A 17,452-nucleotide genomic window follows, 5' to 3' on the forward strand; every position below is an offset into this window, starting at 1 on the left:
TTTCTGTTTAAACAAAAATACTGAGTGGAGGGGGAGCCAGGTCATTTAGGATCTTGAATACAAGACATGCGTCGGTGTATTGCACAAGATTTTCCCAACTCAGGAGCTCATGCTTTCTGAGGATGTAACAGTGATGATGGCTATTGGGCTTCCTATCAAGCACTTTGAGAGCCTGTTTGTAGACAGACTGAATATGTTTTAATGTTGTACAGCAAGCTTGGGCCCAACTAGTCAAGAAGTATGTTAAGTGGGGGAGTATCATAGATTTGAAGTACAGTTTTGCTACCTCTGTAGTCAAACAATTTCGTATAAATCGGAAATTAGCTAGGTTGAATTTGGTTATCTGAATTACCTTTTTCACATGCTTTTTAAAAGAGAGGTTGGAATCAAGTATGATGCCAAGGTACTTAAAATCAGATACAACCTGGAGCTTCTCCCCTGACACATATACATCTGGCTCAGTAGCATCTGTTGCCCTCTTTGTGAAGAACATGCAAACAGTTTTTTTCACATTGAGATGCAAACACGAATCACTGAGCCACTTTGTAACCTGGACCATTACAGTAGAGAGTTCTTGTGCAGCTTGTTGTTTGCTCTTTGCATGCACATATATCACTGTATCATCTGCATACATTTGAACTTCAGACCCAGTACAAACAGAAGGCAGATCATTAATGTTCAGGCTGAACAGGAGGGGCCCCAGTATTGACCCTTGGGGCACGCCCACATCATAGCTAAGAGTGGGCGACAGCTCATTGCTCACTCTGACACACTGAGTTCTGCCTTCAAGGTATGATTTCATCCATCTCAAGGCATCGGGAGAAAAGTTGAACTTGGACAATTTTGTGATGAGAATCTCATGGTTAACAGTATCAAAAGCCTTCCTTAGGTCCAGAAACACAGCCCCATCAACGCACCCTTTGTTCATCTTGGACTTCACATTTTCCAGAAGAAAGCAGTTGGCCGTTTCTGTGGAGTGTTTCGCTCTGAAGCCAAACTGCATGGAGTGTAATGTGAAGGGGCTGTTGTTGAGGTGGGCAATCAGTTGTTCTGCTACACACTTTTCAACAACCTTTGACATCACGTCAGCAGGGTCGCCCGATTTAAAGATGGCCGTTATTATGGCCGACTTCCATACCCTTGGAAACACCCGAGACCAATAGATGAGTTGGTGACCTTAGTAATGGGGCCAATGAGTGACTCTTTGTAGTTTTTAAGAAAGGTAGAGTCCAGCCCAAACACATCTTTGGCTTTAGAGGTCTTTAGTGAGCTAATCACCTTGTTCACCTTTGACTCAGAAACTTATGATGAAGACAGGTTGAGCGTCATTCACTAGCACTGAGCCCAAGAAACCAGTGGAGGTTTCAATAAAGTAGGAATTGAAGGCTATTGCTATTTCGACTGCATCCTGTGTTAGATTGTTATTCACCATGATTTCTAGTCTTTTTGCAGTGTTACTATGGTCTTTCCCTGTTAACTTTTTTAGATTCTCCAAGATCAATTTAGAATTTCCCTTTGCTTCACCAATTATGTTAATAAAAAAGTTTGCCTTGGCCTGTCTGATTTCTTTCATCACCTTATTTCTCAACATGGTAAACCTACGTCTGTCATGCTCTAATTTGGATCTTAGGGATATTTTTAGAGCATAATCTCATTCTTTCATCAATTTCCATATTTCTCCATTTAGCCAAGGAAGAGTGCTCTTTTGGCCAGGTTTGTATTTGATTTTCTTTAGGAAACCATTTATTGTAGTCTGGATTGTGGATAGAAAAACCTGACTATCAGTTTCCACGTCTGTATAGGACAAGAGATCATTCCAGTTAATTCCCTTAATTGCGTTTTCAAAATTGTTTAATTCACTCTTAGGTATTCTTAGTTGATCCGGCTTTCTAGCAGTAGATAGGTTAAACCTGCTCTTAGACAGCTTTCTGACTATAAGTGTCAGATTACGATCAGATAGCTCAGTAGCAATATTGAATGATTTAGTCACTCTCTCTGGTTTATTACTGAACACCGAATCAATCTGTGTTTTAGAGCAACAAGTCACCCTGGTTGGCCCTTTAACTAGCTGTGTAAGGTCAAAGGTATTAATGATCCGTTTGAGGGTTTTCCTACAAGACTTGTCTTCATAATTAATATTAAAATATCCCATTAAGATGACCTCTTTCCCAAAATCACATTCCCTAAGCATGTTATTAAACTGATCAAAAAACTAACTTTTGTTGTGTTTACATTCCAATAAGGGTAAAAGACATTTGAGGAGACAGTGTAACGTTCAGGCCAATACATTCTAGTTCATTGTCACATGACCACTCAATTTGTTTACATCGGATATGTTCTTTAATGTAAATCATCACACCCCCTCCTCTTCCTTCAATCCTGTCTCTCCTGAAAACATTGTAGCCAGGCACAATCAAAGCAGCATATGAAGAGTTTTTATGGAGCCATGTCTCTGAGAGGCAGAGGAAATCAAGGTTGGAGTCTGTCAGTAGATGTTGAATTTGATCACTTTTTGGAATGACACTACGAATGTTCAAGTGCCCCCCTAGTAGTCCCTTGGGCTTAGCTCGTGGGTCCCAGATGACTCGAGAGTGATTGACACATTGAAAAAAGTTACATTTTCTGTGTTTTCTGACGGCTGGGTTTAGTTTTGTTTTGATTAGGGGCAGTTCAGTAACGCAATTAACAATCCCACCTGCCTGCACTGGATGCAGGGAATTAATTAAAACAACTTGCGTACCAGAAGCAGAGTCAGGGATCGCATATAGCGACTTGGGTATGTTTGAAGAGTCAAAATCTATCCTGGAGCCGGGTGAGTCGAGAGAAACCATGGGACCATAGCACTCACCCACTTCCACAGCGGCGACGATCAGTGGACGAGGCCATCCACTGCTTTCCACTCCGGTGAGTATCGCTGGCTCGGTGATGTTAGGCCCAGGATTGAGTTGCACATCCCCGGAGAGCAGGAGGGTAGTGAACAGGTAGTTTAACAGTTTTCGATAAATGTTGGACTTGTGTTTGTTACGCCTAAGCGGTTCAGTGGAATAGGGAGCGAGGTAGACTTGGCCATTATTCAGAACATTATGGTATGTTGTGTACTGTCCGCTCCCGTGGAACGGTGAACCAATGTGTTTGGTGTTGATATTCTCCGGCAGTAGATTTATTGTGTCATCCCAGCAAGGACGCACTGAGATTATCAATAGAGCAGCTACATAACTGACAATCATGGCAAAGTACTGGGGATAAAACACATAATTGCGCTTTAACTCTTTGCATGAGTTACTTAGCTGGGGTTGGCGTACACCTGATGTTTTAGATAAAATAACAGCATTCGTATGAGAAGCGGCACCTGCCGCACCACCCTGTCTTCCGTCCGCTATTATCCTGTTAAGGCACTGGAGGCATAGTGCGTGGAGCCGGCACAGGTGGCACCGGACTGGTGACACGCACTTCAGGGTGAGTGCGGGGAACTGGCACAGGACATACCGGACTGGGGAGGCGCACTGGAGGCCAGATGCGTGGAGCCGGCACAGACTTCACCAGACTGCTGACAGGCTCTTCAGGTCGATTGTTGAGCCGAACACGCTTGACCAACATCTCTCTCCTCTCTCTCTCCCCCAACTTCTCCATCATCTCCCTGACGGTCTCTGGCTCTTCCCTCTGCTCAGCCGCCAGCTCCATGTGGCAGTGGACTGAAGACACGCTCCTCATGGCGAGTGCGAGGAATTCGGGCTCTTGTACTCTCCACTGCTCAGCCGACAGCTCCATGTGCCCCCCCACCCCAAAAAATCTTTGGGTTTCTGTTCGTTGCTGTCCTTCCTGAGTCCTCTGCGACTCCCGCCAAGGAAGGGTCTCGCATCCACTCATGACCTCCTCCCATGTCCAAAACTCCTTTACCTCATTAACACGCTGCTTGGTCCTTGTTTGGTGGGATATTCTGTCACGATTGTTGAAATGGACGGACCAAGGCGCAGCTTCTCAACAAAACAATAAACAAGCAATGAAACGTGACCAAACATAGAAATACATCAACTAGAACACCCCCTAGTCACGCCCTGACCTACAACACCATAGAGAACTGATAATGGAATTTATATGTTTAAATTAATGATTAGAATATTCCACCCTGAAACCATATAATTGTATGAAATTGATTAGAATCATAACATTATTATTAATGATGTGTGTAGTTTTAGTCAGTAAAATTATAATTAATGATGTGTGTAGTTTTAGTCAGAATTAGGGTAAAACAATATATCTGTATAATATATCTTTATAGTATCTTAAACACAGACGGTCTGAGCAAAATTCGGTGCCGACCTGGCTATGAGAGATTTGGGATGGGAGTACTTCTCACGGTCTCCCTAATCTTTGTCGGCTGGGTAGTGATACAGTATGTGCGTAGGATACCTGCTGTTTGTGTGGAAGTATGTGCACCGCTATAAAATGGATGTCTTTGTATTGTGGACTTCAGAACGTTCTTGTGAATAAACTGTACTAACCTTTTGCATGAGCTGAGTCTTTGCCTAATTATTATTATACCCATGGTCTTACAAACCTCGGGATTGGTCAAAGCTATTGATTGATAGTTATTATCATTGGGATTGAAAATTCTGGTGACAAGAACCAAGGGCTCTCCATGGTCAGGGCGTGCAACCTGCAAGGAAACACGTGCCGTCATCATTGCTTTGCACAAAAAGGACTTCACAGGCAAGGATATTGCTGCCAGTAAGATTGCACCTAAATCTACCATTTATCGGATCATCAAGAACTTCAAGGAGAGCGGTTCAATTGTTGTGAAGAAGGCTTCAGGGCGCCCAAGAAAGTCCAGCAAGCGCCAGGACCGTCTCCTAAAGTTGATTCAGCTGCGGGATCGGGGCAACACCAGTACAGATCTTGCTCAGGAATGGCAGCAGGCAGGTGTGAGTACATCTGCACACACAGTGAGGCAAAGACTTTTGGAGGATGGCCTGGTGTCAAGAAGGGCAGCAAAGAAGCCACTTCTCTCAAGGAAAAACATCAGGGGCAGACTGATATTCTGCAAAAGGTACAGGGTTTGGACTGCTGAGAACTGGGGTAAAGTCATTTTCTCTGATGAATCTCCTTTCCGATTGTTTGGGGCATCCGGAAAAAAGCTTGTCCGGAGAAGACAAGGTGAGCGATACCATCAGTCCTGTGTCATGCCAACAGTAAAGCATCCTGAGATCATTCATGTGTGGGGTTGCTTCGCAGCCAAGGGAGTGATCCCACTCACAATTTTGCCTAAGAACACAGCCATGAATAAAGAATGGTTCCAACACATCCTCCGAGAGCAACTTCTCCCAACCATCCAGGAACAGTTTGGTGACAAACAATGCCTTTTCCAGCATGATGGAGCACCTTGCCATGAGGCAAAAGTGATAACTAAGTGGCTCGGGGAACAAAACATCAATATTTTGGGTCCATGGCCAGGAAACTCCCCAGACCTTAATCCCATTGAGAACTTGTGGTCAATCCTCAAGAGGCGGGTGGACAAACAAAAACCCACAAATTCTGACAAACTCCAAGCATTGATTATGCAAGAATGGGCTGCCATCAGTCAGGATGTGGCCCAGAAGTTAATTGACAGCATGCTAGGGCGGATTGCAAAGGTCTTGAAAAAGAAGGGTCAACACTGCAAATATTGACTCTTTGCATCAACTTCATGTAATTGTCAATAGAAGCCTTTGACACTTATAAAATGCTTGTAATTATACTTCAGTATTCCATAGTAACATCTGACAAAAATATCTAAAGACACTGAAGCAGCAAACTTTGTGGAAATTAATATTTGTGTCATTCTCAAAACTTTTGGCCACGACTGTAAGTACACAAATATTCAGACCACTTGACTTTTTCCACATTTTGTTACGTTACAGGCTTATTCTAAAAAAAAAAAAAATTCTTCCCCTCAGCAATCTGCACACAATACCCCATAACGACAAAGCAAAAACAGGTTCATTTTTGCAAATTTACAAACAAATAGAAATTAAATATTACATTTAGATAAGTATTCAGACACTTTACTCAATACTTTGTTGAAGCACCTTTGGCAGCGATTACAGCCATGATTGTTTTTGGGTATGACGCTACAAGCTTGGCACACCTGTATTTGGGGAGTTCCTCCCATTCTTCTCGGCAGATCCTCTCAAGATCTGCACAGCTATTTCCAGGCGTCTCCAGAGATGTTCGTTCGGGTTCAAGTACGGTCTCTGGCTGGGCCACTCAAGGACATACAGAGTCTTTCAGAGTCTCGAAACAACTCCTGCGTTGTCTTGGCTGTGTGCTTACGGTTGTTGTCCTGTTGAAAGGTGAACCTTTGACCCAGTCTGAGGTCTTGAGCGCTCTGGAGCAGGTTTTCATGAAGGATCTCTCTGTACTTTGCATTCCCTCGATCCTGACTAGTCTCCCAGTCCCTGCCGCTAATACCATTCTTCACCCTAGGGATAGTGCCACGTTTCCTCCAGTAGTGACGCTTGGCATTCAGGCCAAGAGTTCAATCTTGGTTTGATCATTTGACAAACTCCAAGCGGGCTGTCATGTGCCTTTTACTGAGGAGTGGCTTCAGTAAAGAGATGGTTGTCCTTCTGGAAGGTTCTGTCAGAGTGACCATCGGGTTCTTGGTCACCTCCCTGACCAAGTGCCTTGTCCCCCGATTGCTCAGTTTGGCCGGGAGGCCAGCTCTAGGAAGAGTCTTGGTGGTTCTAAACTTCTTCCATTTAAGAATGATGAAGGCCACTGTGTTCTTGGGTCCTTCAATGCTGCATAAATGTTTTGGTACCCTTCCCCAGATCTATGTGTGTCACGAATCCCGCCGAAGGTGGTTCCTCTTCCTGTTCGGGCGGCACTCGGCGGTCGTCGTCGCCGGTCTACTAGCTGCCACCGATCCCCTTTTCTGTTTCAGTTAGTTTTGTCTGATTTGTTACACCTGTTTCTTGTTTGGGTTTTGATTTGGGCTATTTAAACCAGGTATGCCCGCCTGCTTTTGTGTGGGCTTGTTTTTCTGTTCATGTGTGTATGTATTCTCGTGGACTATTTTCTCCGGACTGTTTGGTCCTGCTTTAAGGGGCTGGTTTAAGTTATGCGCCTTAGTGTTTGGCGTTACCGTTACTTGTTGTTCTGGATTAAAAGATCACGATTGAACTACCTCTGCTCTCTGCGCCTGACTCCTCCACCCACTACTCCTAGAGGTCGTGACAATGTGGCTTTCCAAATCATGTCCAATCAATTGAATTTACCACAGGTGGTCTCCAATCAAGTTGTAGATACATCTCAAGGATGATCAATAGAAACAGGATGAACCTGAGCTTTATTTCGAGTCTCATTGCTAAGTGTCTGAATACTTATGTAAATAAATAAGTATTTAACCCATCATAGCACTGAGACTGCACTTGTGAAGGTGGTAAATGACCTTTTATCTGTCCTCGTGCTCCTAGACCTTAGTGCTGCTTTTTTATACCATCGATCACCACATTCTTTTGGAGAGATTGGAAACCCAAATTGGTCATCACGGACAAGTTCTGGCCTGGTTTAGATCTTATCTGTCGGAAAGATATCAGTTTTTCTCTGTGGATGGTTTGTCTTCAGACAAATCAACTGTACCTTTTGGTGTTCCTCAAGGTTCCGTTTTAGGACCACTATTGTTTTCACTATATATTTTACCTCTTGGTGATGTCATTCGTAAACACAATGTCAACTTTCACTGCTATCCGGGCGACACACAGCTGTTCATTTCGATGAAACATGGTGAAGCCCCAAAATTGCTCTCCCTGGAAGCCTGTGTTTCAGACATAAGGAAGTGGATGGCGGCAAATGTTCTACTTTTAAACTCGGACATAACAGAGATGCTAGTTCTAGGTCCTAAGAAACAAAGAGATCTTCTGTTGAATCTGACAATTAATCTTGATGGTTGTAGTCATCTCAAATAAAACTGTGAAGGACCTCGGCGTTACTCTGGACCCTGATCTCTCTTTTGACGAACATATCAAGACTGTGTCAAGGACAGCTTTTTTCCATCTACGTAACAATGCAAAAATCAGGAACTTTCTGTCCAAAAATTATGCTGAAAAATGTATCCATGCTTTTGTCACTTCTAGATTAGACTACTGCAATGCTCTACTTTCCAGCTACCTGGATAAAGCACTAAGTAAACTTCAGTTAGTGCTAAACATGGCTGCTAGAATCTTGACAAGAACCAACAATTTTGATCATATTACTCCAGTGCTAGCCTCTCTACACTGGCTTCCTGTTAAGGCTAGGGCTGACTTCAAGGTTTTACTGCTAACCTACAAAGCATTACATGGGCTTGCTCCTACCTATCTTTCCGATTGGTCCTGCCGTACATACCTACACGTATGCTATGGTCACAAGACACAGGCCTCCTTACTGTCCCTAGAATTTTTAAGCAAACAGCTGGAGGCAGGGCTGTCTCCTATAGAGTTACATTTTTATGGACCCCGCACAGCCAGCCTATCCATGTGAGAGACGCAGACTCGGTCTCGACCTTTAAGTCTTTATTGAAGACTCATCTCTTCAGTAGGACCTATGATTAAGTGTAGTCTGGCCCAGGAGTGTGAAGGTGAACGGAAAGGCACTGGAGCAACAAACCTACCTTGCTGTCTCTGCCTGGCCGGTTCCCCTCTCTCCACTGGGATTCTTTGCCTCAAACCCTATTACAGGGGCTGACTCACTGGGTTACTGGTGCTCTTCTATGCCGTCCCTAGGAGGGGTGCGTCACTTGAGTGGGCTGAGTCACTGACGTGGTATTCCTTTTGGGGTTGGCGCCCCCCCCTTGGGTTTGTGCCGTGGGGGAGAGCTTTGTGGGCTATACTTGTCTTAGGATGGTAAGTTGGTGGTTGAAGATATCACTCTGGTGGTGTAGGGCCTGTGCTTTGGCAAAGTGGGTAGGGTTATATCCTGCCTGTTTGGCCCTGTCTGGGGGTATCGTTGGACGGGTCCACAGTGTCTCCCGACCCCTCCTGTCTCATCCTCCAGTATTTATGCTGCAATAGTTTATGTGTCGAGGGGCTAGGGTCAGTCTGTTATATCTGGAGTATTTCTCCTGTCTTATCTGGGGTCCTGTATGAATATAAGTATACTCTCTCTAATTCTCTCTCTCTTTCTCTCGGAGGACCTAGGCCCTAGGACCATGCCTCAGGACTACCTGGCCTGATGACTCCTTGCTGTCCCCAGTCCACCTGATAGTGCTGCTGCTCCAGTTTCAACTGTTCTGACTGCGGCTATGGAACCCTAACCTTTTCACTGGACGTGCTGCCTTGTCCCAGACCTGCTGTTTTCAACTCTCTAGAGACAGCAGGTGTGGTAGAGATACTCTGAATGATCGGCTATGAAAAGCCAACTGACATTTACTCCTGAGGTGCTGACCTGTTGCACCCTCTACAACCACTGTGATTATTATTATCTGACCCTGCTGGTCATCTCTGAACATTTGAACATCTTGGCCATGTTCTGTTATAATCTCCACCCCGCACAGCCAGAAGAGGACTGGCCACCCCTCATAGCCTGGTTCTTCCTAGGTTTCGGCCTTTCTAGGGAGTTTTTCCTAGCCACCGTGCTTCTACACCTGCATTGCTTGCTGTTTGGGGTTTTAGGCTGGGGTTTTGTACAGCACTTTGTGACATCAGCTGATGTAAGTAGGGCTTTATAAATACATTTGATTGATTGATGTTTATTTATTTTTATTTGCAAACATTTCTAAAAACCTGTTTTCACTTCATCATGATGGGGTAGTGTGTGCAGATTGATGAGGATTTTTATTTATTTAATCCATTTTAGAATAAGGCTGTAACGTAACAAAATGTGGAAAAATTCATGGGATCTGAATACTTTCCAAATGCGCTGTATATAACAGTGGTATCCAGTTGATCTAGTAGATCTGATCCCTGGCCCACATGGAGGATTCCAAGCACTCCGCCATAGTGCAGGATTTCATTTCCACTTCAGTTTGATTTGGGTGGAGCCGCCAGCCATGTCAGAAAGTGCATAAAGGAGGGAGATGAAAATCAAGATTCAGTCATTTTATCAAGGGTGCAGTTAGAGTGGAAAGTTAGTAGATTGGAGAATTAGGGTGGCGAGTTGGTGAATAAAGTACACAGTGTTATGGTGTTTAGGGTGCCGACTTAGCTAATAGTGAAGGTAGATTTGAGTCTGAAGTTATCAGTGTTGGACCAAGCGATCATGGGACCTGGGGGTACCACTTTTTACAGACCTGGGAGTTAGTTCTGAGGATAAATAGTTTGTTTTAGCTTGAACATGAGCATCTAAAGATATACAAACTCAAAAAGGAGAATGGTGTAATAACATGCTTTTAAACACAACACACACACTCCCCCGCCTCAACATTTGCTTGTTAGCAGACACACCCTCTCCACTGCAATCACAGGACTGTAGGGGCCCGGTTTCCATGACAGCAATTATCACTTTGATCCTCCAATCAGGGGGCAGCCTCAACAGTAAATGTGCTTAATGAAGTAAGTGGTGGCACTGGCTCGCGATGACAGGCTGTGTGTTTTTGTGTAACAGACACCACGCTGCTTGCTTAGCGAGTACCGCTTCCTGCAGAAGCGGTACTCAAACCCATAACCTCAGCCCTGCTAGCACATGAATGCCCTCCTGAAGCGTCTTACCTGTCGCGCCACATAAAAAGCTAACTATTGGGACACTTCAGGCTGAGGAGTGTTTCACACATCGCCAATGTGCTACAATGAAGTTATATTCTAGTGCTTGGCTAGGCAGACGGGTGTTCGCACGCACGAGCGTGCGGGGTGAAATTATTGGATTTGTTTTGCTACGATCGTGTACTGCAACATGGCAGGTTTGAATGAAAGAGAGACAGAGGAAAAAAAGAGAGGTGGGGTGTGTGGGTGGGAGACTGACAGGCTAGAGATTACACCGATCTGCTCTATCTGTATGCAGACTATGCTGTCATCCTTCACCGTAATAACCACCATGCTAATATTGACATGGTTGATAGAGGTTAATAATTGAAAGTGTTGACTATTTATCTCTCTCTCTGTGTGTGTAATCTTTCCATATTCAGGCAGCCTGCAGGCCAGTGCTTTTGTTCCCATCTCTCAGCTGCGTATCAAATAGAAAAATACACGTGTTAATGAGCCGGACGTGATGGGTGGCATGTGTGCGTGTTGGCGTGTTAATAGGCTAATGAGCAACAGCTTGATACAACCTCAGTGTGTATGTGTCTGGGAATAAGTTAAACAGACCATCAGCTATCCTTCACAATCAGTTACAGCCAGATGTCAATGAAGTGGCCAAGGCGTCGGGGGCCTCTTTCACAAAAGAGACACCGAAATACAGCGATGTACCCAGAGAACCTGTAGTGAGAACACACACACACACACACACACACACACACACACACACACACACACACACACACACACACACACACACACACACACACACACACACACACACACACACAAACAGAAATACAGCAGGGTCAGGGAGAGGAAGGTCTGACTGACTCAGATGCATCGGGCTGATCTGACCCTAGTAGCCCCGGGCTAGAGCTGACAGGAGGCTCTTGCAGCAGACATGCCCATAGACATTAAGCCCTCCATGGGGTGGATGACAGGGTCAGACACCCTGGACCTCAAGGAGGGGAGACCAGGCCAGCAGCAGCCTGAAGGCAGGACAGTTTCCTTCACATCAGACCTCTGTGTCTCGGAAAGAAGGAGAGAAGAGAGAGAGAGACAAGAGTTGCATTGCAATAGAGTGAGAGTGAGCGAGAGAGAGAAAAAGGAATGAGAAGGAATGAAGAGCAGTAAACAAGTAGCATCCTCTCTGCATCTTAAATTCAGCACAGTTTACGTAATCCTCCTGGGTTCACCTCCCTAAACCCATGGCCTTTCTCCCTCCTTTCTATTTACCTCTTGACCTCTCTATGCCATTCATCCTCTCCCTTATCACTCATCATATCCCCCCTCTTTTTCTCTCTACACCCTCCCAACCTCCTTTCCTTCAGTATAAATCATTTCCCAGGTTGCCCTGCTCAAGTCTGGCATTTCTCAGACCTGTAGGACGTGACTGTCCTTCTCTCTTCCACCCCCTCCCTCCCCCTTCATCCTATCCACTCTTCCTCCTCTCAAACTCTCCCCTCTAAGTGAGAGTAAATTAGTAGTAATGTGTAGAGGAGAGGGCAGTAAAGAAGGACCAGGAATGATTCCTAAATACGCAGAAAAAAGCATACAGACACACACACACACACACAATGATTAATTGGGCATCACTGTCCTTTCCTTTCAGTAACCATGGAAACTCAACTTCATAGGCCACAGGGGATTATAGCCCTGGGCAAATCTCCAGTGACAACCTAAACCTAGGCTATTCCCTCTCCATTTAGTTGCCCTATATGGGGATCAGGGTGCCATGTAGTGCACTCTATGGGGATATGGTGTCATTTAAAAGGAGTGCACTATACAGGATTTGTCATTTGAGACACAGTTGGTGCCTTTGAAAGAATCCACATATTTCTTGCCACAATAGCACCACCAGCACTGTGGTAAGACTTGGGTGATCATCAACATACTATGAAAGAGAATGGAATAACACTAATGAGACTATGATTCAAGACTAAAAAACTGAGACATTTGTTGATGTTCTGTCTGATACAGGATGAATTGTGGCGAGAGCATGACAGAGATGTAGATGAGCTTGAAACAAACAGCTGTTCCTCTCTCTAAACTAACCAGCTCTATGACTCCCTTACAAAGTCTGAAGAACTAGCCAGATGAGATGTGGTTTTATAATGACACCAATCAGTCAGTGCCTGAATAACATCTGATGTCATTTTGTAGGATGTCCATGGAACATCTGAAGAAAAACACAAAACTGGGATAATCTGGTGGTAAATATTACCCTCTGCTGGTGACTCCACAAGTTGCAGAAGCAAGTCATATCGAATCAAATCAAATATGATGTCGCATGCACTGAATACAACATTGTGAAATGCTTATTTAGAAGCCCTTAACCATCAATGCAGTTAAGAAAATATTTACTAAATCACCTAAAGTAAAAAATAAAAAAGTAACAATAATGAGGCCATATACAGTGGGTACCAGTACAGAGTCAATGTGCGGGGATACAGGTTAGTTGAGGTAATTTGTACAGGTAGGTGTAAAGTGACTATGCATAGATAATAAACAGTGAGTAGCAGCAGTGTAAAAACAAAGGGGGGGGGGGGGGGGGATCGTCCGGGTGGCCATTTGATTAGCTGCTCAGCAGTTTTATGGCTTGGGGATAGAAGCTGTTCAGGAAGGAGCCTTTTGAACGTAGACTTGGCTCTCCGGCACCAATTGCCGTGCAGAGTCTTTGACAATTTTTTGGGCCTTCCTCTGATACCTCCTACTATATAGGCACTGGATGGCAGGAAGCTTGGCCGTACTCACTACCCTCTGTTGCGCCTTATGGTTGGATGCAGAGTAGTTGCCATACCAGGGTTGATGCAACTGGTCAGGATGCTCTCGATGATGCAGCTTTAGAACTTTTTGAGGATCTGGGGACCCATGCCAAATCTTTTCAGTCTCCTGAGGGGGAAAAGGCATTGTCGTGCCCTCTTTACAACTGTCTTGGTGTGTTTGGACAATGATAGTTTGTTGGTGATGTGGACACTAAGGAACTTGAAACTCTCGACCCGCTCCACTACAGCCCTGACGATGTGAATAGGGGTGTGTTCGGACCTGCTTTTCCTGTAGCCCACGATCATCTCTTTTGTCTTGCTCACGTTGAGGGAGAGGTTGTTATCCTGGCACCACACTGCCAGTTCTCTGACCTCCTCCCTATAGGCTGTCTCATCATTGCCGGTGATCAGGCCTATCACTGTTGTGCCGTCAGCTAACTTAATGATGGTGTGGGAGTTGTGCTTGGCCACGCAGTCGTGGGTGAACAGCGAGTACAGGAGGAGACTAAGCACTCACCCCTGAGGGGCCCCCGTGTTGAGGATCAGCGTGGCAGATGTGTTGTTGCCTACCCTTACCACCTGGGTGCAGCTCGTCAGGAAGTCTAGGATCCAGTTGCAGAAGGTGTTCAGTCCCAGGGTCCTTAGCTTAGTGATGACCTTTGTGGGCACTACAGTGTTGAACGCTGAGCTGTAGTCAATGAACAGCATTCTCACATAGGTGTTCCTTTAGTCCAGGTGAGAAAGGGCAGTGTGGAGTGCAATTGAGATTGCATCATCTGTGGATTTGTTGGTCTGGTTTGCGAATTGGAATGGGACTAGTGTTTCTGGGATGATGGTGTTGATGTGAGCCATGACCAGCCTTTTAAAGCAATTTATAGCTACCGATGTGAGTGCTACGGGGTGGTAGTCATTTAGGCAGGTTACCTTCGCTTTCTTGGGCACAGTGACTATGGTGGTCTGCTTGAAACATATACAGTTGAAGTCGGAAGTTTACATACACTTAGGTTGGAGTCATTAAAACTTGTTTTTCAATCACTCCACAAACTTCTTGTTAACAAACTATAGTTTTGGCAAGTCGGTTAGGACATCTACTTCGTGCATGACACAAGTAATTTTTAATTGTTTACAGACAGATTATTTCACTTATAATTCACTGTATCACAATTCCATAATTCCAGTGGGTCAGAAGTTTACATACACTAAGTTGACGGTGCCTTTAAACAGCTTGGAAAATTCCCCATAATTATGTCATGGCTTTAGAAGCTTCTGATAGGCTAATTGACATAATTTGAGTCAATTGGAGGTGTATCTGTGGATGTTTTTCAAGGCCTACCTTCAAACGCAGTGCCTCTTTGCTTGACATCATGGGAAATCAAAAGAAATCAGCCAAGACCTCAGAAAAAAAATGGTAGACCTCCACAAGTCTGGTTCATCCTTAGGAGCAATTTCCAAACGCCTGAAGGTACCACGTTCATCTGTACAAACAGTACGCAAGTATAAACACCATGGGACCACGCAGCCGTCATACCGCTCAGGCATTCTGTCTCCTAGATATGAATGAACTTTGGTGAGAAAAGTGCAAATCAATCCCAGAACAACAGCAAAGGACCTTGTGAAGATGCTGGAGGAAACAGGTACAAAAGTATCTATAGCCACAGTAAAATGAGTCCTATATCGACATAACCTGAAAGGCCGCTCAGCAAGGAAGAAGCCACTGCTCCAAAACCACCATAAAAAAGCCAGACTACAGTTTGCAACTGCACATGGGGACAAAGATCATACTTTTTGGAGAAATGTCCTCTGGTCTGATGAAACAAAAATTGAATTGTTTGACCATAATGACCATTGTTATGTTTGGAGGAAAAAGGGGGAGGCTTGCAAGCCGAAGAACACCATCCCACGTATGAAGCACGGGGGTGGCAGCATCATGTTGTGGGGGTGCTTTGCTGCAGGAGGGACTGGTGCACTTCACAAAATACATAGCATCATGAGGGAGGAAAATTATGTGGATATATTGAAGCACCATCTATGTGATGAAAGAAATAAAAGCTGAAATAAATAATTCTCTCCACTACTATTCTGACATTTCACATTCTTAAAATAAAGTGGTGATCCTAACTGACCTAAGACAGCTAATATTTACTAGGATTAAATGTCAGGAATTGTGAAAAACTGAGTTTAAATGTATTAGTCTATGGTGTATGTAAACTTCCGACTTCAACTGTAGATATTACAGACTCGGTCAGGGAAAGGTTGAAAATGCCAGTGAAGACACTTGCCAGTTGGTCCGCGCATGCTCTGAGTACACGTTCTGGTAATCCGTTTGGCCCCATGACCTTGTGAATTTTGACCTGTATAAAGGTCTTGCTCAAATCGGCTACGGAGAGCGTGATCACACAGTCGTCCGGAAAAGTTGGTGCTCTCATACATGCTTCAGTGTTGCTTGCCTTGAAGCAATAATAAAAAAAAAGGCATTTAGGCAGCTCGCGGCTGGGTTTCCCGTTGTAGTCCGTAATAGTTTGCAAGCCCCATCACATCTGACGAACGTCAGTGACGGCGTAGTAGAATTCAATCTTAGTCCTGTATTGACACTTTGCTTGTTTGATGGTTCGTCTGAGGGCAGAGCGGGATTTCTTATAAGCGTCCGGGTTAGTGTCCCACTCCTTGAAAGCGGCAGCTCTAGCCTTTAGTTCGGTACGGATGTTGCCTGTAATCCATGGCTTCTGGTTGGGATATATACGTACGGTCACTGTGGGGACGACGACGTCGATGCACTTATTGGTGAAGCCGGTGACTGAGGTGGTATACTCCTCAATGACATTGGATGAATTCCAGAACATATTCCAGTCTGTGCTAGCAAAACAGTCCTGTAGCATAGCATCCGTGTCATCTGACCACTTTCGTACTGAGCGAGTCACTGGTACTTCCTGCTTTAGTTTTTGCTTGTAAGCAGGAATCAGGAGGATAGAATTATGGTCAGACTTGCCAAAAGGAGGCCAAGGGGGAACTTTGTATGCGTCTCTGTGTGTGGAGTATTGGCGGTCTACAGTTTTTTTCCCCTCTGGTTGCATGTGACATGCTGGTAGAGATGAGGTAAAACAGATTTGTCTGCCTGCATTAAAATCCCCATCCACTAGTAGCGCCGCTTCTGGATGAGCATTTTTCTTGTTTGTTTATGGCCTTATACAGTCTTGGTGCCAGCATCGGTTTTGTGATGGTCAATATACAGCTATGAAAAATATAGATGAAAACTCTTTGTAGATAGTGTGGTCTACGGCTTATCATGAGGTACTCTACCTCAGGCAAGCAATACCTTGAGACTTTCTTAATATTAGACATCGCCCACCAGCTGCTATTGACAAATAGACACACCACCACCCCTTTTCTTCCCGGACGTAGCAGTTGTACTGCCGATGCACAGAAAACCCAGCCAATTGTATATTATCCGTGTCGTCGTTCAGCCACGACTTGGTGACACAAAATATGTTACCGTTTTTTATGTTCTGTTGGTAGGAGTCTTGGACGGAGCTCATCCAGTTTATTCTCCAATTATTGTACGTTGGCCAATAGAATGGATGGTAGAGGCGGGTTACCCACTCACCAAACGAATTATCACATGGCACCCAGAACTGTCCCCCCTGGAACTATCTTTTTTTCCATGCAAATGACAGGGATTTGGGCCTGGTCTGGGAGAAACAATATATCCTTCACATCAGACTCATTAAAGAAAACAATCTTTGTCCAGTTACAGGTGAGTAATCGCTGTTCTGATATCCAGAAGCTCTTTTCAGTCATAAGAGACAGAAGCAACAACATTATGTACAAAATAAGTTAATGTGAAAAAAAAAAACACAATTGGTTAGGAGCCCGTAAAACGTAATTTATCCCCTCCGTGCCATTAGCTCGCTCTTACAAGAAGCAGGGTACTATACATTACACATGGCACCACAATGAAAACTGTCAAAATAAGTGCGACAAGCATAGTCCTTGAATGAA

Source organism: Salvelinus namaycush, chromosome 31 (genome assembly GCF_016432855.1).
Source record: "Salvelinus namaycush isolate Seneca chromosome 31, SaNama_1.0, whole genome shotgun sequence".
Taxonomy (NCBI): domain Eukaryota; kingdom Metazoa; phylum Chordata; class Actinopteri; order Salmoniformes; family Salmonidae; genus Salvelinus; species Salvelinus namaycush.